This window comes from Capsicum annuum, chromosome 10 (assembly GCF_002878395.1).
Source record: "Capsicum annuum cultivar UCD-10X-F1 chromosome 10, UCD10Xv1.1, whole genome shotgun sequence".
Taxonomy (NCBI): domain Eukaryota; kingdom Viridiplantae; phylum Streptophyta; class Magnoliopsida; order Solanales; family Solanaceae; genus Capsicum; species Capsicum annuum.
The window spans coordinates 172,252,517-172,278,342 of NC_061120.1; the positions used below are offsets into that span (position 1 = coordinate 172,252,517).

Consider the following 25,826-nt stretch of genomic DNA (forward strand, 5'->3'; position numbering starts at 1 on the left):
AGTATCTAATTCGAAAGTTAAACATCAGATTCGTTGATTCACATCATATTATTGATTCATCAAACTTCGTACAGAAAAATGATAAAGCAGGGTAAAAGAAAGTTTTATTATGGTGAGACCAAACTCATTAAATAAGCGCCTACGTATCCATAGGGGAATCAGGTCGATCGTAGTTCAAATTACATAAGCATGGAAAACATAAAAGGAAACTGCAAATTGTAAAACATGAAGGAATTTTAAACGTTTAGACGTTGAGAGTAGAATCAATATGATCTTCTTCACCAATGTCAACAAGTGTCAGTCAAGCTTGAGAAATCAATCAGCATCAAGAGTTGACCCCGTCACGTTTATCACTTTGGTATCAATCAGCTTTTGAATCATGTTCTTTAAGGCAAAAAATGCCCTGGTAGGATGTCCTCTCATCCCAGAATGATAGGCACAAATTTGGTCAGGGCAATACCGCCTAGACTTAGTATCAGCAGGTACAGCAGCAATGGGTGTAATGTAACCCATTTTTTTGAGTCGTTCATACACTTGATCAATGGGTTCACCTAGAGGAGTGTATTATTTTGGTGGATTTTTTTGGAGCTCATGTTGAGGTTTAGTGGATTGGACAGATTGTTGATTTGTTGGTGGATTTTAGTAAGACATTGGAAGGTAGTGTGATATTGGTGCAACAAACAGATATGGGAACCAAAAGGTCTGTGGAGGTGGTGTTGTAAAGGATTGGGGATAATAGGCTTGGACGTAATTAGATGTTGGAATGATTTTCGGAGATGGGTACCATATTAGTTGAGGTTGGGGTATGCTTACTTCAAGTTTTATGGGTTTTGATGTCTCATCGACGATCGTCTTTCCCCTATTTAAATTGGTCTCGACTGAATCAGTCTCAACTATGAGCTTTCTCTTTAGCTTGTTGTCAAATTGCCTAATAAAGTCAATTGTCAAATGGTCCCAAGAGATCCACTTACTAGTATCTTTTTTGGCGTACCACATCAATGTAGGACCAGTAAGTGAACTGACGAAGATCTTCTTCTTGAGACCATCGCTTTGTCCTATAACTTCTAGTTCGTCAATGTATGCCTTCAAATAGGAATGAGGGTTTCCTGGCCCATCATATAATGGAAAGTTCAAGTACTCAATTATATCCCTATCTTTAGGGGTGTTCATGGGTCGTTTTGGATCGGTTAGTGGTTAAAACCATAACCAAAACCAATTTAGTTGATTTTTAAATTTCTAAAACCTCACCACAGAAAGAAAATAACCATCGGTTTGGTTTGGTTTTTCGGTTTTTTGGTTATTGACTAGTCTACTCCAACCATCTCTAGAATAAAACCAGGGTGATAGGATGACCAAAAGGTTAATAATAACATTTTTGTTTGTACTTTAGACTGAAGAAAGATTTGAAAAATACTCCATGACAAGTTCATTTTGATGTTTGATTTAAGTAAGCAATGTCATTCTAATCAATGTCCAAATTGTAGCTCTACTCAAAGTAATCAAATATTTAAAAAGTGTCAGAAGCACAAACACAAGAAGAGGAGCAAAAGCTTAAAACAGATACTACCTGCAGCTCAAGAAATAAAAGTCCTGGATGAAGGATCTTAAACTCAAACCATTATCTTTGAAGATCTTATAAACACACTCTCAACAACCTTACTCATACTTGAAATGGTTTCCAGTGTAGCCGGGTAAATCTCATCTCACTTAGGACCCTCAAAAATTACAAGGCATCCAGCACCCTGATCTAGTGTCCCTGGAAACTTCTTATCTAATATCATTTGATATAACTTTTTCACAACATGGTCAGCTAGAACCTCAATCAACTCAGCAATATTAGCAATATCGACCCTTGAGAAAGGCTCGATCAACCTGCAGAGATTCTACTCTCTTGAAGTGTCGTAGACTGAAGAGAGGTGGCACTGGACAATAGGATCTTCATTAGATGAGACTTAAAGTTGCGAAAACCAATCTCAAAGAGTTTCAAAGATCGCCCGGAGTAAGCATCGGCAACATCTTTCATAGCATCAAGTTCTAGCTGCAGATGTTCTAATCCACGCGAAGATATTATTCCTACAACATCATCAGCCTGGCTGACCATGATTCTGCATAGCAACATATACTTGAGACTGTATATGGCTTTGGCTTTGTCCTTGGCACCAGGATCTTTCTTTGATGAAGTATCCTTGGGATCACGAGAAAGGGCATTAAATGTCTCAAATGCCTCATAGAAATAGCTATAAGTAACTTTATAATCTTTTTCTTCTGCATGAAGTCTCCCACTCTGCAAATCAATTTCACTTTGCTTATCTGGAAGGATATATAAAGCATTAGCTGTTGTTCGAGCAGCTGTAAGTACAGCCTTAGCTTTGGCAAGATTCCTCAAAGAAAAATGAAGCTTGCTCTCCAGTAAGTCAATCTAAATAAGAAGCAGCTTGTCATCCAACTGGTAACTGAAAGTTAGGAAACTTTCGGTTATCAGCAATTATTGAGTATATTACATCAAACCAGTTCAAGGGCACAAAGATATGGAACATAGAAGAACAACAAAAAATGAACCACAGCAGTAAGTACCCAAAAGCTACAAAACAAGTCAAATACAGTAAGGAACTCAACAAAAAAAACCATTTCAGCACAGTGGATTTACTCAGATCATATCAAAAGAACCATAACAAGAACGAAACCAGAATCAGCATTCATACTAATCGATGTATCACATCACCAAAACTATTATACCAGTATTTACAGAACATGATAAGATCCTTGAAAAAACATCTACTGATAAACATTCCAGGCACAAACAAAAAATGCTAGTTAGGTACCTAAAGGCTAAAACCATACACGGGAAACCAAAAAGAGATTTTTCATTAATCAATATTGCGTTCAGCTTAAGCTCGTTCTCCACAAATACGCCTTGCAAGTTGGATATCCTTGGGCATTATGGTGACTCTCTTAGCATGGATGGCACACAAGTTGTCCTCAAAGAAACCAACTAAATACGCTTCAACAGCTTCTTAGAGCGCAAGCACAGCATGACTTTGAAACCTTCGATCTTTCTGTTTCATAACCACAAAGAAAGAAATGTTACTATCAATCAAACTAACTATTATTTCAAGCAAACAAAAAGATACACCCTTTGTTTCATCTTCTGTAAGGGTTATTCACCTGGCACCAATTATCTATAAGGACATTGAATAATAAAGCAGTGTTAAAAGAGAGTACACACATCATACGAAAGTTAAAGTGTGAATAATCTAGTGAATTTATATACTTGAAAATTGTATAGAGAAATAATGGTATGCAACAATTTTTTTAACGCACAAAATAGTGTCAGATAGTTTGAAAACATCCAAATAGATATGATAACATCAATTAGAATAAGGAAACAAATAAATGATACTCTAATTATCACAAGTTTCACATTTACCATAACTGATTGGCAAGATAACCTGAAACAAAAGAACACCTGAATCCAAAATCCAAAAAACTAGCACCTAAATTGCTATCACTTTTAAGCAAAACAACAGCTGAATTCCAGTAAAAACTTTAGCTAAAATCATCCAAAAATTGTAGTCACTTTTCAGCAAAAAATAGCAACTAAATTTCAGAAAAACGACCAGCTAACTTCCACCATATTCTTTAGCTTGAGCTCCAAACTAAGCAATGCTTAAAGTAGAGTCTGAATATTCAGAAAAAAAAATTATCATATTCTCATTAAATGTCCATGAACATGAATATGATCTAACTTTTTTTCTAAAAAAAGAGACAATGAGGAGATAAGTAAAGATTTTTATTATGGGGTCAAATTTAAAGATCAAAAAATTAGAAACGGGAAGAAGAAATCAGTAAGTTGTAGAAGTTAGTACCTTTTTCAATTGTTTCAAGATTTTGAATTTCTTCTAAAAGATCTTCAAGCTTGCACTCTTTAGATGTTTAACATAATCATTGTTGACCACAAATAAGAGCGTCCGCAGTATTTGCTAACAAAGAACTCCGATAACAATCAAGAACTCGACCACTGGTGCCAAAAACTGATTCTAAAGCAACAGTAGATGTAGGAATAGCAAGCACATCCCTTTCAATTCGAGAGACAATTGGATATCTTTCTGATGAAGCTTTCCACCGATTCAAAATGTTGAAATCCTTAATTTTTTCCCTCATCACCCTTCAAATACTTTTCAAGATCAGATTTATCATCAACATTAGACTCTTTTTCAAGGTATTTCTCCCATTGTGATTGCCACACATCAGAACTACCAACTGCATCAATTTCACTAATCACACTAGTTTGATCTCCAATATTTTCACAAGAAATTCCATAAATAGAACTCTTGTAATAAGCATACAAGCTGGTTAAAGTATCTTGTACTTTATCACACTTTTTACATCCCTCCACTAGATTATAATATTTCGTAAAAAGAAACTCAAAATACTTCATTTTGTAGCGAGGATCCAACACAACAGCAACAAACAACAACATATTCGTATCACTAAAATCACCCCAATATTTATCAAACTTCACTTTCATCTTCTTATCCATATCAGTTAAAATAGAATCACCACTCTTTGAATAGTTAACAATTATGCTCTAAAGATTAAAAAGTTCATGAAAGAAAGTATTTATAGTAACTTGCAAAGGACTGGAAAACTTCAAAGTGGTTTGATAGAAAATCTCCAAAAACTTGAGAAAGACATTCACATCTTTCCAATCTTTCGAAGATGGATGTTCTATCTTTCCATTCAAGTCAAGACAATATTTCAAGTACTTATGATCATCAACATACATTCTTGAAAATGCCTTTTCAAATTTGGCAGTAGTATTAAACATCAAATATGTAAAGTTCCACCTTATTTCAACATTTAAACTCAAAAGTCCATTGGTGTCAAGTTTAACCTTCTCAACATATGACTTGAAAGAAGCAGTTATTGCACAAGAAGATTTAACATATTTCACAACATTTCTTACCCGAGAAATGGACTTATTTTTCTCACTCAATCCTTCTTTTATAATCAAGTTTAGGATGTGAGCATTGCACCGAACATGTAGAAAAATATTTTTCATGATAACACCTTTTCAATCACAAATTTTTCCTTTCAAGTGTGTGATTGCTGCATCATTAGCCGATGCATTATCAAGTGTCACTGTAAATAGATTTTTAATTCCCCAATCTGACAAACAAGATTCAATAGCAAACGCAATAGTGTGATCTGGAACTTGAAAAAAAATTTCAAAAAAATTGTAACTTCCAGTCATTGTCAATCCAATGGGCAGTGATGACCACATACGTAAAATTTTGAAGTGAAGTCCACGTATCACTAGTAATACAAACACGATGTCCTTTAATAACCCTTTTAAGCTTTGGTTTCTCTTCTTGATAAATTCTTAAACACTGTCGAGCAACTGTAATACGAGAAGGCAAATTATAATTAGGCAAAATAAGCGACATTAATCTCTTAAAGCCTTCGCCCTCAATGACTCTAAAAGGTTGTTCATCAATTATAATAAACTCAGCAATAGCTCTCCTAACTTCAGCGACATTATAAATAACCTTCTCCAAACTTGGTTGCCCCCCTCCTTTAATTATTTTGAGAGTTGTTTGCTTTCTATCAATGGACTTAAAAGGTATTTCAAACACTTAGTAAGCAAATGTCCCCAAAGATTAGAAGTTCCATTCTTACTAACGCAAGAAAAGTCTTTGAAGTAATACTTACATTTTGCCATTAACTCTCACTTTATTAATAATTTCTAAATAATGATCCCAAACTTCTGATGTTTTTCTCCTGTCGAGGCTAGAATCTTAAAGACACGGAGTTATTCTTTTCTATTTTTTTGAAGGATTGCCTACTGAAGTAAGATTTGAAACACTGTCATGTTCTTGAGTTGCATAAGATGCTGATGTAGTTGGAGTTCCTTCTACTTGAGGTTGAGCCCCCAAATCTTCAACATCTAAGGTCGTTTTCATCTGAAATTCAGACAGAAGAAAAAATCATTTAAAAAAACTAATTGCATGTCATGCACTCCTCTAAATTCTTGTATAAAATTAAAAGTAGCTAAGGTAGCTAGAATAAAAAAAAACTAAAAATTACCTTCCCAAATTTTAATAATCTTTTATTCAAAGTTTTCACTTCCCAATCTTCAATCGTTATTTTTACTTTTCCTTGTGAGATGAAAAACTAAAAAGAAATTTTTTTTTATGTATGCCAGAAGCTGCGGCTGCCTTTTGATTTCAATGAAGAACAAAAGAAGCAGCAGATGTACTACGGTCTATTATTGTGAAAGCTAAAGTAAAAAAGGTGAGGTAGGGTGAACTTATTACTATTAGTAACAGTAGGTAGAGTTGGGCTTGGGTTGGGGCTTTGGGCAATTGGGCTAAAGTATTGGTTGGCTTTGGCTAGACATAGATTAAAATTTAGTTTAAGATTAAATTTAATAAAATATTTATATTTTATTTATAAATTATATATAAATAATTATAATATATATTTAAAAAATTTATTGGTTCGGTTTGGTTATTTTAACGGGTCTTTTTAAATAAAACCATAACCAAACCAAATAGCATCGGTTTTTTAAAATTTTAAACCAAAACTAACTAAACCAAACCAAACGTCGATTTTTTTAATCAGTTTGGTTTGGTTTACGATTTAGTTTGGTTTTTAACCAAACCCATGAACACCCCTACATATTTTCTTCCTTAGCTTTGGGCGACTTATTCATCTCAGGCTGTTGAGATGACCCTGCCTTATGCTTAGGAATTTGTCCTTCCATTTCCTTCCCCTTGCCCATAGTTGTCAACCCATCGAGTGTTTTCTGCAATGCAACTAAATACTGACTTGAAGACACTTGCACCCCACAATCAGGTATGGACGAGGTTGTCAATATAGAAGACGACATGGTGTAGGTGGGAGCAATGAAATCAGTTTCGGATAGTGGTTCTGGAAAATCTGGTGGCATTTTAACTAAACCTCAAAGATTAGTCATTATCTCCCTAATTCTCTCTATTTTCCCTTCTATCTTTCTAATTTTGAAATAACTTTGTTTTGACACAATCCCAAATTCTCATGCTCATCATTACTATTGACAAGATTGATAAACATTGCTTGACTGGCTATTTCTGATGTTCAACTCTAGTCAACCTTTAGAAGAAAAGATTTATAATTAAGAACAAAGAATACGTAGGGAAGTCTAGAATGAATATCCTACTCATTTTAAAATAATGAGTTATGCTCATTCAGAGTGAATGGAAGTTATGAAAGCTCTATGTAACTTAGAGGCTGTGAAAGCTAGAGTACGATATGAATATGACAACATCAAAAGGATCATGGCAAGATAAAAGTATGCAAATGTTGGAAGCATTAGGAAGAGGATATCCTAAAATGATGTTGCACTAAGAGATTGTGAATAAGACTGAAACCTTTTATCAAAGCAAGAGTTGAGCCTAAAGATGATTAATATACCAACGGATTTGAAGAAAAGTTTTGAATGAGCCCTAAGAGTGTATTGTAGGGACCTAACATGGCAAGAATTTTAAGAGTAATAAGCTCTAAAGTGAGGAACACTAAATGTAAGGAGTGACTAAGGCAAGAACAGAAACAACAAGATATGCAAGATATCAATACATACATAGAAATGCAACACATAGCAAATAATTATGAGTTCTTTTGAGGTCGTAAGCCTCTTTGGACTTTTAATGAGACTAACATTCAACGCGTCAAGGATGCCAAGGTGTCCTACGTTGAATGGGACGCATATTCCTTAATAAAAGAAAAATGTAGCCAAGACCTAAAGGATAAGAGTGGGTTTATGACATAGGTCTCTCGAGTGGATAACTCGAGAGTGGGAAAGCTTGTGACTGTTGACGCACCGCTGATCGACTGATCCACAAGGCATTTTTGGAAGGGTGTTTTTAGGAAAGAACGTCCGTACAACCACGCAACCATTTGTAAAAATAAAATAAAAGAGGTTTCAAATGGAAGGAAAGTATGAGCGAGATACCAGTTATATAAAGCAGTAACACATAGCACATAGAAACATATAATAGCATGCCTAACAATATAAAAGTAAATAAACATTAAAGCACATAGCCAACAAAAGGGGGAGGAGTAAAGGGGATAGGAATGGAGAAACAAAATACATAAAAGGGAAAAGGAGAAGAGACTATTATGTAAACATAAATCATGATAGAACCAATAAAAAAGAAAGAGAAAAGTAATTTTGAAAAATAAAACAAAGAAAGTGAAAGAATCCCACATAAAACACAAACTCGTAATGGTTAGAACCTAAGATCCCCAACAAAGTCGCTATTCTATTGCGCCCCATTTTCCTCGGGAAAAGCAGGATTCGACGTGGCAAACTCTTTTTGGGATCGTTTGAGGGGAGAATGTGAAGAGTCACCACCTAACGTATTAAGGTGCGTTAAGGCACCGGTCTAGGATACTATGAACCCATTTTTTAGTCTTAGTTCATCTGAAATTCGGGTAAGGGTTCAAATTACCTCGAAAGGAAGGTGTTAGACATCTTTCGAGGTCCATAAAGGTGGTTCCCAGCCGAATTCGTATTTTACGTGGAGAATCTATGTGATCAATTAAAGGTCGTTTATTATTAACTTATTGTTAGCTAAGTGATAAAGTAACGAATAAACAAACTTGTTATTTTATTATTTCTAATCATTAACTAGGTAGTGATAAAAAGATAACAAATATTGTAAAGTAGAAAAGCGAGGAGAAAGAAGGAAAAGCAATTTGTAACAAAATATTTATTAATTTTAAAAGACCTAAACTACCCCAAGCAAACAAGCATGTAAAGTAAATATAAAGAAAAGAAAGAATTCATCAAATCAAACAAAGAAATATTTTTGGTCGCATTCGAATCAGAACTCCAACTTGTTTAATCATTATCCGATCCAATGACCGAATTCTTAGAAAAGTGACAATGTCGTTAGTCTTACCGTTAATATCTATTGGAAATCATCACTTTCGAATGACTACCCGTCCCACCCCACCTAGGCTGGTTGTCAAATCTAAAAATGTTCTAAGACAAGGTTAAAACTAACGTCTTTAGAGTACCTATCGTCCCACTTATCACCCAAGAGGCATTGGGCTTTACTAATTCAGATTTTGGATCTAGACAAATAAAGCTATATTTTCCTAAAAGTCAAAGTGCGTAAAACACAAAGGACATCTAGTAGAAAGTAATGGCTCATGTTAGCCTCTTCGTTAATTAAAATTGATTAATGTGATTAAGATAATTACTTGTTTTTGTTTAATTAACCTATAGGCATGATATCTATGGGATCACACAATTATTTATTGAAAAGTAATTGTCAAATCAATTAAAGCAATGTGGTAAAAATTCATTGAGAATAAGAAGGCATGTCAAAGGTAAACAAATGTGAGAGAATAAGACCATTAGTTATATATAAAAGTTAATTAAGCACGATGTCTAAGTGAAAAGTAATTACTCATTGATGGAAAGTAACTGTCAAAACATTTAAAACAATGTTGTAAATATTCGTTGAGAATTAAAAGGCACATCAAAGTTAAACAAACATGAAAGAGTAAGAATTTTAATTTATAATGTAAAAGATAATTCAGCATGATGTCTACTTGAAAAGTAACAGTTTATTGATGAAAAGTAATTGTCAAATCATCAAAATAAGGTTGTAAAGTTGTTAAAACAAAGTATATCAAAATAAAGTAACTATGCTGGAGAGTAATCCTTTTTAATTTTATTATAAAATAAACAAGTTTTAAAATTAGTGAAATGTGTTTGGAAATTATTATTAATGTGAAAATTCAGTTTTACATTATTTTAAAGACATGACAAGCAAAACTTGGTTGATGGAAATGTTTTTAAAGGCAAAACTATGTAGTTGCTAGAAGTTGTTTAAATAGGCTAGAAAACTGAATTCAATTACTAGAATTCGTTTAGATAGCCTTAAGAACCGGATTTAATTACTCGAAATTGTTTAAACAGATTGAAAAAAATTTAATTGATGAAAATATTATAACATTTGCTCAAAGTGGAAGTTAATTGCTGAAAATTAATGAATAGTGCTAAAGAATTAATTTAAGGACAAAAAGTTAATAAAACATATGGAAAAACTATAGAAGCATGCCGCTAAAAAAAATTAAGGTTTGAAAATATGTTAAAAATTATAATGCATGTCATGAATAAAATAAAAAGTTCAAAATTAATTTACTAGGCCGAAGGTCAATTAAAGCCTCTGGAATGTTATATCTAGGTGATAAAATCAATTTGTTATTAATTCTAAATCAACAATTTGTCTAGGTGAGAAAAAAATCACATAGTTTTAAGCAATGTTTGTCTACGATCCATAAAGCACGTAAAAATGCATACATTCCTGCCATAAAAAGAAAAATCGACTAAACTAAAAAGGAAAAACATAATCCCTCTCAAATCCTCGAAAAACTCTTCAATTCCCCCAACCTATCAAGCACAGTGGCATAGCATGGCAAGCACAAAGGGACAAATGAGAATATCATGATATGATTACGAACACAAAATGACAAACAACGTTACAACACACAAACACCAAGTAATTCCTGTAGACATGTTTTCTAGCATCATCATATAAGATATTAAAATTATATCGTCAAAAAACTTACTGGTTGAAGATGGCTAAAAATAATAGGAAAATCAAATAATATAGAATGTCAGACGCGAATTACCACGGATAAATTGAGACCAAAACTCCGAAGGTAAAAATGCAACTCAGAATAAAAAAATTAAGTAAATTTGTTCTGTATGAGAAATATAGTGTGTTAAGAGTATAAAGAATGTAAATTTAAAAGAAGAGAGAGAGTGTAGATTATAAGTTGTATATTCTTAAGAGGAGAGGAAATATCAATGTCTGTCCAAAAATGTGAAGGAAAGTCCTCCTTTTATAGTAAATAGAAAATCAATACATAAGGAATGAAAATAAGTTAAGAGATAATCAGGGCAATCTCCTTCCTTAATTAATGTAATCAAATCAGAATTCAAATAAATAGATCACATTTTTCTATAAATAAACAAATAGAAAAGTATATGTATTGAGTAGTTACCATATATAATTGGATACTAGCGGAATCATAATTAAAAATATAATCAAAGTTTATCACCATACTGAAATTATTTCAACAAAGGAAAGGAGCGAATAAGGTAAACACTATCAAAAATTAACCGAATCAATTTGAAAGTGTGTGAATATAATTGAGTAATTATCCAAAATTAAGTTCCGCCCAAATAACCAAATTAATTAACGGCCAATTATATTAAGACACCAATTAATCACAACTTTGCTAAATAACAGCGTGATAACAATCGCAGACAATGAAATTGCAACACACCAGTCAAAACAATCAATGTTTTTCAGAGATTGAACAAAATTAGTATCCAATTCGAAAGTTAGGGTTTTACCACATGTTGATCAAAGAATGCAAATAAAAATACAAGTTTGAAAGAGTCAAATCAAGATTAAAATCAACTATCGCTAATTTCAACTTCGAGAATCACATAAAAGAACGACAACGAAGATGAGAATATTAAGATGAAAACTTAAACGCAAAATCAAACCCGAGATGGATTCCATAAATTCATATTAAAAATTTTTTAGGTCGTTTGCGCGGGAACAGCAATGGCAGCCGGTATCGGTTGTTGTTATGATTATTTCACTACCGGGAGTGTCGAGAAAGGCATCGGGGGCGATGTCGATGGCTGGTCGCGGTTGTTGCATATGACGAAGAGGAGGATTCGGGTTTGGTTTGGGTTTGATGGTGGCGGAGGAGAACAGGGGAGGCAGCCGCAGCTTGTTGCCGTCTGGCGGCTGGCAGCGTTGCTGGTTCATTTGTCGCAGTGCCGGACAGAAAGAAAATAGAGAAGGCGGCGGCGGCTGGTAGCGCGGCGGCTGCTGGTAGTGCGGCGCGCTGGTTCGACAGAGAGGCGAGGTAGAGGCACCGAATCTAGGCAGCGGCCAGAGGTGGAACGAATTGGACCATCTTGCCAGCTGCATAGTTAGTTGGTTTCGTCGATGGGTTGTCGTTGGTGGCGGAGCTCCGACTGGAGGGTAGACGGAGAGGGTGATGGTTTTTTTAGAGAGAGAAATAAGAGAGACGAGAGAGAAGTGGTAGGCAGCTGTTTTTGTTAAATGAGGATTAGGGTTGGTGTTTTTGGTTTTTTAAGGAAAGAAAATGCGTATATGATCTCAGTCGTTGGATTATTTTGATCCATGGCTGAGATTAAAAGGATAAGAAAAATTAATTAAAACTTTAAAATTAAGTTAAATGTGGCTAGAATTGTAATAAGTTGGGGAAAAATCAGGCTAAGAATGTTATAAATTGGATCGAAAAAGGTTAGAATTTAAATAAATTCAAAGAATCAAGTTAAATAAGACGTCGATATCAACATAAATTAAGCATTTAGCAATTAATTTTACGTAAAACTATTATATAAAATTGTCAATATTATTATTATTATTATTAATAATAATAATAATAATAATAATAATAGGCAATGTATTTGTGAATTGTGAATGTGCACATGTATGTGAAAAAAATAATTTAATAAATATTAATAAAACTATTAAAATGTTTATCTGAATTAATAAATTGTAAAAATGATACCAAAATTAATAAAATAATTTGTACAGTTTTAAATCATGAATGTGTCACATCAAAAATCTGTTTGATGCACGAAAAAATGTGTAAAAAATACTAACATTTAAAATTAATAATCTCGCTAAAATAGCAGCATAAAAGGAATATCGGGCGGTCAAAATTGGGTGACAACAGAGAAAGCCCGGTATCCCACAAATGGTCACCTTTTCGGAGTGTACACTCCTTCTCGGATCAACATTGTAAGGTACGCGAGTACCCCTCGGTTTTGGAGATGCATACCCTCTTCTTCTCGTTGGACAACCTCCACTAGAGCTAGTATAACCATTCACACTATATCAACCTTGATAAGAAGTACTACAAGGTGGAGAATATGAATCTTCACACTCCTCACGTGTACTCTTATCATAGCTCTCATAAGCTTTGCGAACGAAAAGGTTATACCTAACACCAAATCTAATTTCGGAGTGAGAAGTGTAAGACTCCTCACATGCCCCAACGTCATCATAAGATCCATCGCGAGGTCCCACATCATCTCTAAATTCACTATATGCACTAGGCACTTCATTCACCTTATTTTCTCCCTCAAAATCGTAACTCTCAAATCTGCCCAAGTTTTGATCATGGCTATTTTCATAGCCTCCGCAATCTCCCTCAACTTTGTAGCCATAAAACCCCTCACTACAATCATAATCTCCTATGTTGTAGTCATAATAATCTCTGGCTATCGAAGACATGTTCCTCTTATATCACCTTTGTACCTACAAAATGAACAAACAAGATTAGTAGTAAAGCTTCCTTGCCAACACTCGTATACACTCACTTTTGTGATCCTAACAATTATAGCGGAGAATATTGAAAGTTTCTTGTACTCCAGTAGTCAATAGGATGTCAATTCTACTTGGTGGCCGGAATGGATTCTTGTTTGATCGACTCAAGAAACAAAAATAAAATTTACTTACGAACTTGAAACAAAGAAGTTACTACGAGTTAAAAACGAGAAAAGTATAAAAATAACGCTAACACGAAGAACGTACTCAAAAACTAATTTACAACTTAGTAGATATTTACTAGTTGCCAATTAGTATAAGAGTCAACAAAGTTCAAACCAATGGAATCAAAGAAAAAAAACTAGGAATTCCAATTCTTGAGCTTATGATGGTGTGGCACTCAAGTATTGGTCGTGGGAATGTTGTTGAAGTTTGAAAATTTTTGGTTCTTAAACTTAGTTGTTCAATCTTCACAAAAATGATGGAATTTTCATTTTTGGTAAGTAGACAACAAGGATTTGGGTCTCTTTTTCAAGATTCAAAAGTTTTCATCTACTTTCACTCTTTTGGCAAGACAACATTTTTGGAAGTTTTGTCCCCTTTCCTCTTTTGGTCTACCTAGAAAAGTGGTCTTACTCTATTTTAGTAACTAGACTTTTGGGATGTCTTTTGTTCTTTTACCACCTTGGTGATGTCTTGAAAATGTTACCAAGACAAACAAAGACCTCACTCTTCTTTCTCTTGTTTTCAAGATCAAACATCCCCTCTGAAGCTACTTCTTCAACACAACAAGATGAACATCAAGAACAACAACAACAAAACCGTCCACAACCTTCAACAACAATTTGAAAATTTGCTCAAGAACTTGGATTTAGACTCAAGATGTGCTAGTGAACAAGAATCTAACACAAAGAACTACTAACACAATAAAAACACGCCTAGATCTAGACACAAATCTCGTCCAAACACACCAACAACACATTTCGGCCAAGACACAAAAATGGACAGATTTGTTTTTTTTTTTTGGTTTTCTAACACCTTTTTTTTTATTTTCAAGTTTACGAGCCCAAGATTGATCTTGTGGGAACAATATCAAGCCATGCTCTGATACCAAATAATACAAGAAAGACCACGGAAGACACAAAAACTATACAAAACAGTCCACAAATTGAGAGCAACCCGAAGACCCCTTTGAGTGCTAGTTTAGGCCAACAACAACAACACAAGTATCACGAGTTTACAAGGTGTTTTAACACCAAAACAGCAATAATACAACAAGAACAAGATGAACACAACATTCAGATTCAACAAGAACAAACGATTACAAGATACAAACACTAACACAAATGCAAGAAAGGTAAAGATAGATAGTGAGACATAGATTATTACAAAGATTTTAGGAACTAAAGAGTATATTAAACTCAAAAACCTCTAATGAATGTAACAACAACACCACACTCTTACGGTGATCGCCAAGGGAATCAACTCACCTCAAGATCCACCATTTCTAAGCAAAGAACAATATTTACTTTTTCAAGCCCTAAACTACAATGGCTAGTCCAAGCCCCAACTAAGAACTACACGAAGGTGGTCTACTCTCAAGAGAGAGTATTTTCAATGTCTCATATTTTCATCATTAAACAATTAATAAGAGAAGACCTAAAATGTCCTATTTATAGTATATTACAAAAAAAGAAAAAATGACAACACTACCCTTAATGATAGGGGCTGCTATGGAGTGCATTTTGGGCAAAGTGAAGTTACCAAAATGTTCTCAATGAAGATGACCCAAAACCGTGAGCCATTAAGTGTCCAAAGCCGTGAGTCCTCAAGTCTTCAATGCTCCAAGCAATCTTCCATTCATGGCCTTGATGTATGGTATGCTCAATGGTAGGCTCAAAATGGGTCCGCCATGCATGTTCTCATATCCTCGAGGTGACTAAGTCTTGAGCCTCTATGTGTTGGTCTCCAAAGATGTCATCAAAAGATAAGATGGTCATTTGTCCCGTATCATATGGGTAGGAAAAAAGATCTATTTTTTATATATGAAAGCTTAAAACTTTTTTTTGGCATCAGAGTAAGGGGTGGGTCGAAATAAGTAAAATAAAAATTAAAAAGTTTTTCAAAATAAAAATTTAAAAGAATTTTTAGTTTTTTTTTTTTTTAGGGTGAGGGGGAGGTGTTGGATAGGTAAAGAAGAAATGTACTTTTTAAAAATAAATTAAATTTGTTTTGTGTTTGTATTGGGGAGGGCGCTGCAAGAAAAATTTCTAACAAAAATTTAATTTGGAGGGGTGATGGGTTGGCGGGGTAAAGGTGGGGATTTGTGTGAGAAGGGTGATTTTGGGAGTAGCATGAGAGCTTTTAATTGAATTAATTTAGAAGATACTTTCTCCGTCTCAAATTATCCGTCCCAAATTTTCTAATTTGATTTTTCATTTTACTTGTCTTTTTCATTAATCAAGAAGAGACAAGAAATTTTTTTCATGTTTTACCCTTTACATTGATTACTTTTTCTTCAAATTAAAATGTAAACATCATTTAATAAGGGTATTGTGGTAAACTAGTCATGTTATTAATTATTTTTCTTAATCAATGTGTCATCTCAATTTGAGACGGATAATTTGAGACGGAAGGAGTATAATATAAGAATAAATAAAATACTAAAAGATATTAATGATGGAATCAGACAATGAAAAAGTTATGAACAATAGAACAAACTTTGAAATTTTAAAAGAAAAAAATAGATTTCTATGTGCTTAATTTTTGAATTGAGAGTTATGAAATTTAAATTTTAAAATTAGAAGTTTTTTCATTGACACAATTAAGTATTTTTATTATTTGGAATAGAATTGAAAGATATTTAAAAAAAAAAAAGTGTATTTATTGCTGAACTTGAATTGATAGACTAAAAAAAATTGAAACTTAAATGGAAGGTGCGACCTATAATTATATGGCTTAACTGATTAAAATTTCGAAGATAAAAGTCCAATAACAAAATTAATAATTATTTAATATTTTATTATTTTTAAAAATTAGTCAATGGATTGAAATATGATTAAAGAAAATACTAATTATTGTTCTCTTCGTATCAAAACATCTAAATTAATTGTAATTGATATTAGTTATTAAATATCAATTATAATTTCACTATTAATAATTATATTTAATATTTTATTGACTTTTGAAATATGTTTTAAAAAAAAAAACAATCAACTTCTGAAATATGCCAATGTAATCCAACAAAAATTAATTAACCTTATTATTTAAAAGTGAATAAGCCAATATTTTTTACTGAATATTTTTTAGAAAAACGTTTCACGCATTGCGCGAATACCTATAGTAATGGTAACTAGAACAACTTATACTTGGGAATAGGACAAGTCGTTTTAAAGGAGAAAACATGCTAAGAATCAACCCCCACCCAAAGGTAATGCAACGTATTTAAACTAATGCAAAGTTGGGAATCTGGATCAAAATATGTGCACTCTATGTTTAAAATATATGATTAGGAGTTCGCAGATTTAATTTGTGGAAACAACTAGTATTTAACAGAAAAATAAAATAAAATTATGTACAATAGATCCTTGTGGTTTGATTCTTTTTCGAATCCTGTTCATGGCTGAAACTTTAATGCATTAGACTTCCCTTTTAAATTTTCAACTTAGTGTTTAATCTTTAGAGCAAGTGCTAATATTTTTAATAAGGTTGATCATATGGACAAAGTGGCCTAGGTAGGGACCTTTCCTAGTGTATATGTATGTTGTCTAAACAAGAAACTGCGAGGTAATCTCCAGAGTAAGAAACCACTTGAACCAAAGTGTTTTTATTATGCTTATATTAAATAAGGTATCATCTGGGGCAGTTATCCTAAGGAAATAGGAGTATTTTAGAGGTGATTATTGTTTCTAATCACGTCATTGATTCTCTAATTAAAACCAAGTAAATGCACTTTTTAGTTATTATCCCAGCGGGCAACCAGAGCTACAGTTATTTCGCACCTCTTTTCATAGTTAATTGCTTACTCAAATGGAACACGCACTTGATCCTCTTCTTCAGTTATCTCAGATGCGGTAATCATGGGAAAGCCATCGACTCTAACTACCGATGGTATAGAAGAAGAACAAAACTAAGTGAGAAGTCGGGGGTAGGGAAAAGAATAGTCAACTAGGCTCGACTTACCGGGAAATTTACGGTTTTATAGTCCCTACTTTTCTTTCACAAATTCTGATTTGGATCCTTTGAATCTCCAAAATTTAATGAATTATTAACTATTAAGCCATTTTATTATTCACAGGTGTTACGTTAAATTGTACTATTGGCTCCATATTTGAGGATAGTTCAGGTCTTAAAGTAATATAAATAAAATATATTTTCTATGTAAAGGGATAAAAAAAAAAAATTAACCAAGTCAAATATTATGAGGAGACCAAAATAAAAATATGTCAATAATTGAGAGATGAAAAGTGTCATTATTTTATAAAATTAATTAATCACAATTATTGAGCTCCCTCTGCAGGTGTTAATCCTAATAAGATTGCACTTTTAGCAAAAGCTATAATTAGTCCCGAGAAAAAACGAATTGATTTTTCAAAGATCATTTATTCAATAGATATTATCTAACTCATTTTTTTTATTGAAGAAAATAAAAGTAAAAAAAAAAGTTAAATTTTTAAGATAATAACTATTGATTGAATGACCATCCGATAAATCAATCAGGAAAGAGATGCATCCTAGAACTTTCAGTATCAACTAAAAGTTCAAATCTTTCTTCTACGTAAGTTGAGAAAATTAGCGTTTTCTGGTCACTTTTGCGTCTTCTCTTATGTTATTTTTCTTTTATGATACAAAATACTTTTAAATATTCTTTCCAACAGAAAACGGTTATTTATTTACGATAACCGAAAGGTGTTGGCAATTAGTAATTTGGGATTCTCTAAATTTGATATCGCTCATTAGGTGGACACTTGAATTGTTTTTATATATTTAATTATTTAGTAGCCTTTGTTCTTTTGGATTACCTCATTCTAAGGGAGTCTGATACACTTATTGCTTCTTGGTCATTTTGAAAAAGAGAAAAATGTTTTGAAATATAATTTTGATGAAATTTGTTGTAACATATTTAAACTTTGCGGGGTTCTATGACCCCCTAGAACTTTGTGGGAGTCCTATGATCCCCTAAACTATTTATTAGCGTATTTTATTGATATTTATTTGCACTAAATTTTTTTTAAAATTTCTTTTAGTATTTTTAATTTTTTATTAACTTATAAATGTCACTGAAATACACTAATAAATAGTTCGAGAGGGTCAAAATTCAAATGTGTTTACAGTAAATTTCAGTTTGGATATGTATTGAACATTTCTTCCTTTAAAAATAAAATATTTCTTTTACATTTTTAAATTTATTAATTTTTTGGATCGTTTCTGGGGCAAATTTGTAAAAATATGTTTGAAATTTTATTATTAGGCTTTTTCTCTAAACATAACGGAGTTTCATCAGGGTCCAAACCTCCATTTCTCATACATATTGTCCTCCTGTTTAGGTATGCATCGGTCGATTTAGTTCGGCTTTTTACTTATTATCGATTTTTTATTTTTAAATATGTTAAAACAATAAAATATTTTTTATCGATTTTTAGTCCTTAACGGTTCGATTTTCTGTTTAACCGATAAAAAATACTCATAAAATAGAAATAGTAGTAACTAACATGAAAAAAAAAAAAACAAATCTTAGTTGCAATCAAAAATTCTACATGATGTGTTTTAATTTACAAGAATCTTCAAGTTTGAACTAAATGTTGTTAGGAGAAATTAAAAGTTTGTATAATTGAAATAATAAGTTAGTTAATTTGTAGAAATTAAAGAGAATATATATATATATATATATATATATATATATATATATATATATTTATATATATATATTCTTATTGGGTTATCGGTTTACCCAATAAGAAAAAACCAAACCAAACCAATAACCCAATAAATTATTTTTATAAAACCAATAAAAAACCGTTAATCCAATAACCTAATAACAAAACCAATAACATTTTTATCCGTTTGATTTATCAACCGGTTTGATTTTTACACACCCCTACTCCTATTTGACTCTTTTTTCTAATGGGTTACTGTGTAACAAGTGCATAATGTCCATCGAAACGTTCATTTGATTAATTAATTTCAAGATATAAGGGTTCTAAATCTCGAAACTATTCAGCCACATGTTTTTTGTTTTTGGAAGCCTCCACTTTTTAGAATTGTAAATTTTAGTTAGGCTTAAGTCATCGTTAGAACCTCAAACTTGTTCCGAAAATTCACTTAGACCCTTTAACTAAGGCCCGTACCTATCAGGCCCCTCAAGTGCTAAAATTAGTACCTATCAGGCACAAAATGTTGATTTGGCAAGCACGTGAATGGGGTCTCAAATGGTAATTTTTTTATTTTGTTAAAAAAATCACATTCTAATTTATTTAGTACATTTTTAATAATAACAAATTTTAATTTTAAATAAAAAAAAAATCAGCCCCCTCCTTCGATCCCCCGCCCCATCCCTCTACCCCCACAAAGCCCCAGCCATCTTCTTCATTCTTCATCTCTATTTTTTTCTTCTTTTTAAATTCTTAACAATCTTGTTAATACAATTAACAATTTTCAATTAAAAAAAAAAAAGCAATGAAAGCCATGAACTTTAGCATATTAATACATTTCTCTTTGCAAACTTGATATGTTTTTGCGGAGTAAATTTGATTCTGGCGAAACTCTATTTTTTTCGGCTAACTTGATATGAATTTAAGATTACTTTATTGATATTATTAAAAAATTTAAATTTTAAGGAACCCACAATACAAGAAGAAGAAAAATAGCAATAAATATGAATTAGATTGATAAAGAAATAAGATTTCTAAAAAAATATTGATTTTTTTTTACAAAAAATGAAGAAGAAGATAATAAGAGGGGGCGGGGGTCGCGTAGGGGGGAGGGTAGTGGAAAACATCCTTTTCTTTTTCTTTTGATTATTGATTAATCAGATATTAAAAAAAAAATGGAAAATGGAGAAGAAGATGACAAGAAATGGAGAAGAAGAATAAGAAAGAGCGGGTAGGGTGGGGGTGGGGGATGTTGAAGGGGACCCCATTTTATTTTTATTTTAAATAAAATTATAATTAATTTTTAATAATTATTGGACCCACAATGCTACATGTTAGCTTCCAATTAGCCCTTTTTGCCACATCATCAAGTGTGTATTACACACACTTGAGCTTTTAGCTGATTGGACTAAAAAAGCTCAATTAGATCAAAATTCAGGTGGGTTAGGGACCTGATAGGTATAGGCCTTAGTTGAGGGGTCTAAGCAAATTTTCGGGACAAGTTTGAAGGTCTGTCAGTGACTTAAGCCTTTTAGTTATAACACATTCTAGGTAGGCTTCATTTTAAGCTGATTTTGGTTGAAAGTAGTTTGTTTTTCGTATTTAGTAAAACCTGTATTTTTTCAATAATAATTTCAAACACATGTTTAAATATATGAACAATCAAATGAAGTTTAAATTCTGTATTTACAATTTTAAACTTTTAACAATACGTTCAACCCAACTTATGAACAACCAACAATGAAGTTCAAACTATTTTTCTTAAAAATAGAAAAATCAAATGTTAAGAACTTCAACACAAGTTCAATACTATCAAAATGAAGTTTCAAGAACTTCAAACACAAGTTCAAACAGTTGAAGAACTATCAATATGAAGTTCAAATTATTTTCTAAAATAATAGTAAAACCAACTTTAAGAAAAAAAAAAAGATGAAACAAAAAGATTCAAGTCCAAAAAATTTACGGTGTGTCCTTAAGGTAATTATTTCCCTCAAGCACCTGAGGTTATGGAATATATCCTCTTCACTTCGATAGAATAGCGGTACTTCAAATTCTGTCGAACTACGAACGCACTCAACGGCAACAAATGATCATACTAGAGTTTTTCTAGAAAGAGGAGTATTTTTTCTTCAAAATTTTATCTCTATATCCGAGGAAAAATTCAGATATTTATAGCTATCAAGGTATTGTTTCATGAAGAGAAGCAATGATTTAGAAAGATGCATCCATTCATAAAAGTACAACTCCTCGAAAAAATCACAACCCATTAGAAAGGTTATAACCATCCAAACCAAAAAGTTGCCTCTTTAATTCTCTTAGTATCTTTTCGGAAAAAAAGACCTATTCATTTTTCATTAACACCTCTTACAAACCTAACAAATAGACAAGAATATATTTTTAACGAATTGATTGGAGCTCATCCAATTGAAAATCTAATCCCAACCACTTTGCTCTATAATACTAACTTCATTGTCGAATCTTGCATGAGTCTTATCACCCTATCTGCTAAGAGATAGAAACTCCAATGAAGCATAGTCAACAAATAATAACTGGATCTTATGGAACTACTTATTCGCAAAGCCTTATTTTAGGTAGGCAATTTGCTTTTATCACATATGTATGAACAACAAAACTCATGCAAACTAATTTGTGGGGTCATTGGAAGTATCACGGAAAAGCATGCTATAGCGTGAAAAAAGCTTTTATGTAACTAAATTGTTTGATTAAAAATATAAATTAGAACAAAAATATCATTAAACTAATTGATCAATTAAAAAAAATGATTTTACCATTGAGTGATTGTTAGTTATGCGTGATGTTTTTAATTTAATCATTTTTGAATGGCAAGGAGAGGAAACAAAAATAGACCGTTCAATAATGAAAATTAAGATCGGTTGAGAGAGGCCTTACCTAAAAAATTCAGACAAGTTAATACATTTCTCCTACTTTTTTCTGTTCTAAGAAGGAAATAGATTAACAATAATACATATAGATTATTTTTGGACTGCTGGAGGTTTCGATAACGTAGATATCTTGGAGTTCGATTTTGATTTTTGAGGAACATTATTTCAAACATTTCATTTATTTGACCTTCTTTTTTTTTTTTGATAAATTCAAATATAATTATCACCATTTTGTAGAACTCTTAGAACTTTTAAGTACTTTAATTCTTAATCATAATTTTAATTATATTTAGCAACATACATTTAATCATACAAAATATAGGACGGAAAGAACATTAACTAAAGGATGGATTAAATTAAATTATTTAGCAAAGAAAGAAATTTCTTGGTGATCCTATTCCTAGCTTTATGAAGGGTGCAGCTAATTTAAAAATAGTTAATTTTGGTATCAGAGCTATGTTATTTAAAAATAGAAGATTTGTATGTATTTATTTAAGGAATACATATTATGATAGGACTAAATTTAGAAATCTACCAAACTATTATAAATACTAATGAATAAAATAGATCAATCCCAAAAATATAAGGAACTAAAACAAATATTATCTAAGAAACGAAGAGAATTAAAAATAAGAAAAGAAGGACTACAGTATAATTTAATTGGTGGAGTAAGTCAAAAATCAATAAAAGCACAAATAGAAGAAATATCATATTTAGAAGCTCTAATAGATAACCTAGAATACATACATCAACATGGTTTATATACAATCAAATAGATAAAATGAATAAAGAAGAATTCATAATAGATGAAAAAACATATGAAAATCACGAAGAGTTAAAAATAAGAGTAGTATTTTCTAATTTAGAAAGAAGATATAAGAAAATAGGCGAACAATTATATTTAATGTTAGAAAAAAAAGAAATTAAAATTAGAAGATAAACTAACAGTTATGTTAAGAATAGCAAAAGAAAATAAAGAAATAGACAGGAAAAAAATAGAAAAAATAAAACAATATACTACGGATGAAATACGAAAAATAGAAGAAATAAAAAATAATGGGATTACTGAGTTAGAAAATGAATTACAAATACTAAAAGATCTATATGGAAAAAGACAAAGAGAAAAAGACGAAAGGATAAAGACCAGAAACTACTAGATGAAATAAACCAATCTAAAGAAAAATTACAAACAAAAAATGAAGAATTAAAGACCAATGATTAGAAATAAATACAGTGAATATTGAAAAAAACAAATTATTATGATTTAGAAGATAGTGAAACATATACAGAAATTTCAAAAAGAAAAGAAGATCTAGAAGTTAAGGAAAAAGAAGAAGCAGTTAATAAAAAAACTATAGAAGAAATAAATACGCTTGATAAAAAAGATGACGAAAACATAATACCTAGTACATCAGAAATAAGAAAGCCAAAAAATAATTACAAAAATAAGTACAACCCAAAAAATGAATATAGATGGACACCAAAACAAATAGTTGATAAAAATTACAACTTCTTAGATTTAGACTATGTAATAGACACAAATAAGACGATACAATTATGGGTAAGATACACATCAAAACAATTACTAGATAATAGCATAGACACAACAAATACACCAGAATATATAGAAAGAACACTAATAGAACTGTAAAATTATGATTATCAAATTTAACTAAAGAAATTAAAAAGGTACTAAGATCTGACAAAAATACAGAAGGAACAACTAAAGCATCACCCATAGAAATATTAAAAAAATATGAAACACCTATAAGAAATGAATTTAGTAGTATAGAAACAGGAGAAGAAGGACAAAATATAGAAAAAGATACAAATAGGAATTTAATGTTAAAATTAGCAATATGTAATATGTGCTACATAGATGAATATACATGTGCATTCAAAGAATATTATTATAAGGGAAAATATAATGTAGAAGAAAGTAAGGAAATAAGGAGATTATATTTTAGCAAACTACCTGAATCATTTAGTTCAAAAATAATAAAAAGTTGGGATGAAGCAAAAAATAGTAGATACTCTAGGATCAAGGATAAAATTTTTACAACAATGGTATAGAAATATATGTGAAAAATATAGGGAAGAATTAAAAATGGAAAAAACATTACTAAAAAATTTAGCATGTTGCAAAGATAAAATAGCACCCCAATTTGGATGTGAAGAAAAATACTACAAGAAAAGAAAAAGGCATAAGAAATATAATAAATATAAGAAATCCCAATATAAATATAAAAAATCAAGAAAAAGATATTACGTAAAAGACTATAAACATAAAAGACCATATAGTTAGAAGAAATCTATAAAAGAATGTAAATGTTATAATTGTGGAAAATTAGGACACCTAGCTAAAGATTGTAAAGTACCCAAAGATCCAAAAAAGAAACAAATATCAGAAATAAAGATAGAAAATACATAATATATGCAAATAGATTATATAGATTATGAATTAGAAAGTGAAGATAGTATATATGAAATCTCGGAAAATGAAACAGCTACCAAAATAGATAGCGAATTAGATGAATTAAATGACTGAAAAAGTATACAAATAATAAAAAAGAAAGAATATTTAAATGGAGAAAAAATAGACCAAAAAATTATATTTGATAGTAATATATTTGAAGAAATAAAAGAAAAAAATTAAACTTTAGTGTAGAAAAAATATTTAAAATACCAACAATAAGGAATATATTTAATAGACGAAAAGAGAAATACTACGTAGTAAGCCAAAAAGAACATATAATAGATTGTAGATACGCGAAAGAAAAAGCTAGTAGACCACTAGTAACAAAAAGAATAGTTAATAAAGAAATACAAGATATAAAAAGTAAAGACCCAATAAAATATGTACACCTTGGAGGAACAGAAATATTAATAAAAGCATGTTTTAGAGAAGGAATAGATACACCAATAGAACTATATTTAGCAGATGATAAGATCGTAAAACCTATAGAAAAAAGCATAATAAGTGCTATAAGAGGGAACTAATATACCAAAAATTTAAAGCTTTATGACTCCATTTTGGTTCTTAAAATTCCCTTGAGGTATCAACTAATTAGAAAGATATTAGACAACTCCCCTTTTTCTTTTTCACAAATTTAACAAATAGGAAGTTTCGAATCCAATTTTGATATTATAAAGGATTACCAGATATAACACAAAATTTCTCCACCTATTCCTTCTAGTCGAGCCTCTCGGTCTGTCATTATACCTCGAGAAGTAGAAAGAATTACAATCCCCATTCCACCTAAAATTCTTGAAATTCGTTGATAATTAGAATAGATTCGTAGACTAGGTCGACTTATTCGTTTTAAATTTAAAATATTTCTATAGGGTCTTTTCCTATTCCTTCTATGTCGCAGGGTTAAAACGAAAAAATATTTGTTGTTTTCTCGATGTTTTCTCACGTTTTCGATAAAAATAAGTGCAAATTATTCAGTACCAATAATAGATAAAAATATAGATAAGTCATTAGTACTATATTGGAAAATATCAGGAATAAAATTAACCCCAAGAAGTAAAATATTTATAGCAAGATGTAAGAATTTATATGTATTAACAACAAAACATAAAATAACTGAAAAAAATAAAATAAACAAAATATAAATAGAAAGCCCTTTTGAGCAATTTGTAAAAGTCATAGATAATAATGATTATAG

At 31.3% G+C, this 25,826-nt stretch overlaps 1 long non-coding RNA gene and 1 pseudogene across 1 annotated transcript; both read right to left on the bottom strand.

Annotated features, from left to right (window-relative positions):
- Positions 1-1,475: 1,475 nt before the first annotated feature.
- Positions 1,476-2,628, bottom strand: LOC107855570 (annotated as a pseudogene).
- A 32-nt stretch (positions 2,629-2,660) lies between these two features.
- LOC107855572 lies at positions 2,661-6,521 on the bottom strand. The gene is made up of 3 exons (XR_001670289.2): positions 6,088-6,521; positions 3,867-5,963; positions 2,661-3,056 (listed from the first exon to the last, which is right to left on the bottom strand). It is a non-coding gene; the product is annotated as an uncharacterized LOC107855572 (long non-coding RNA).
- Between the last annotated feature and the right edge of the window lie 19,305 nt (positions 6,522-25,826).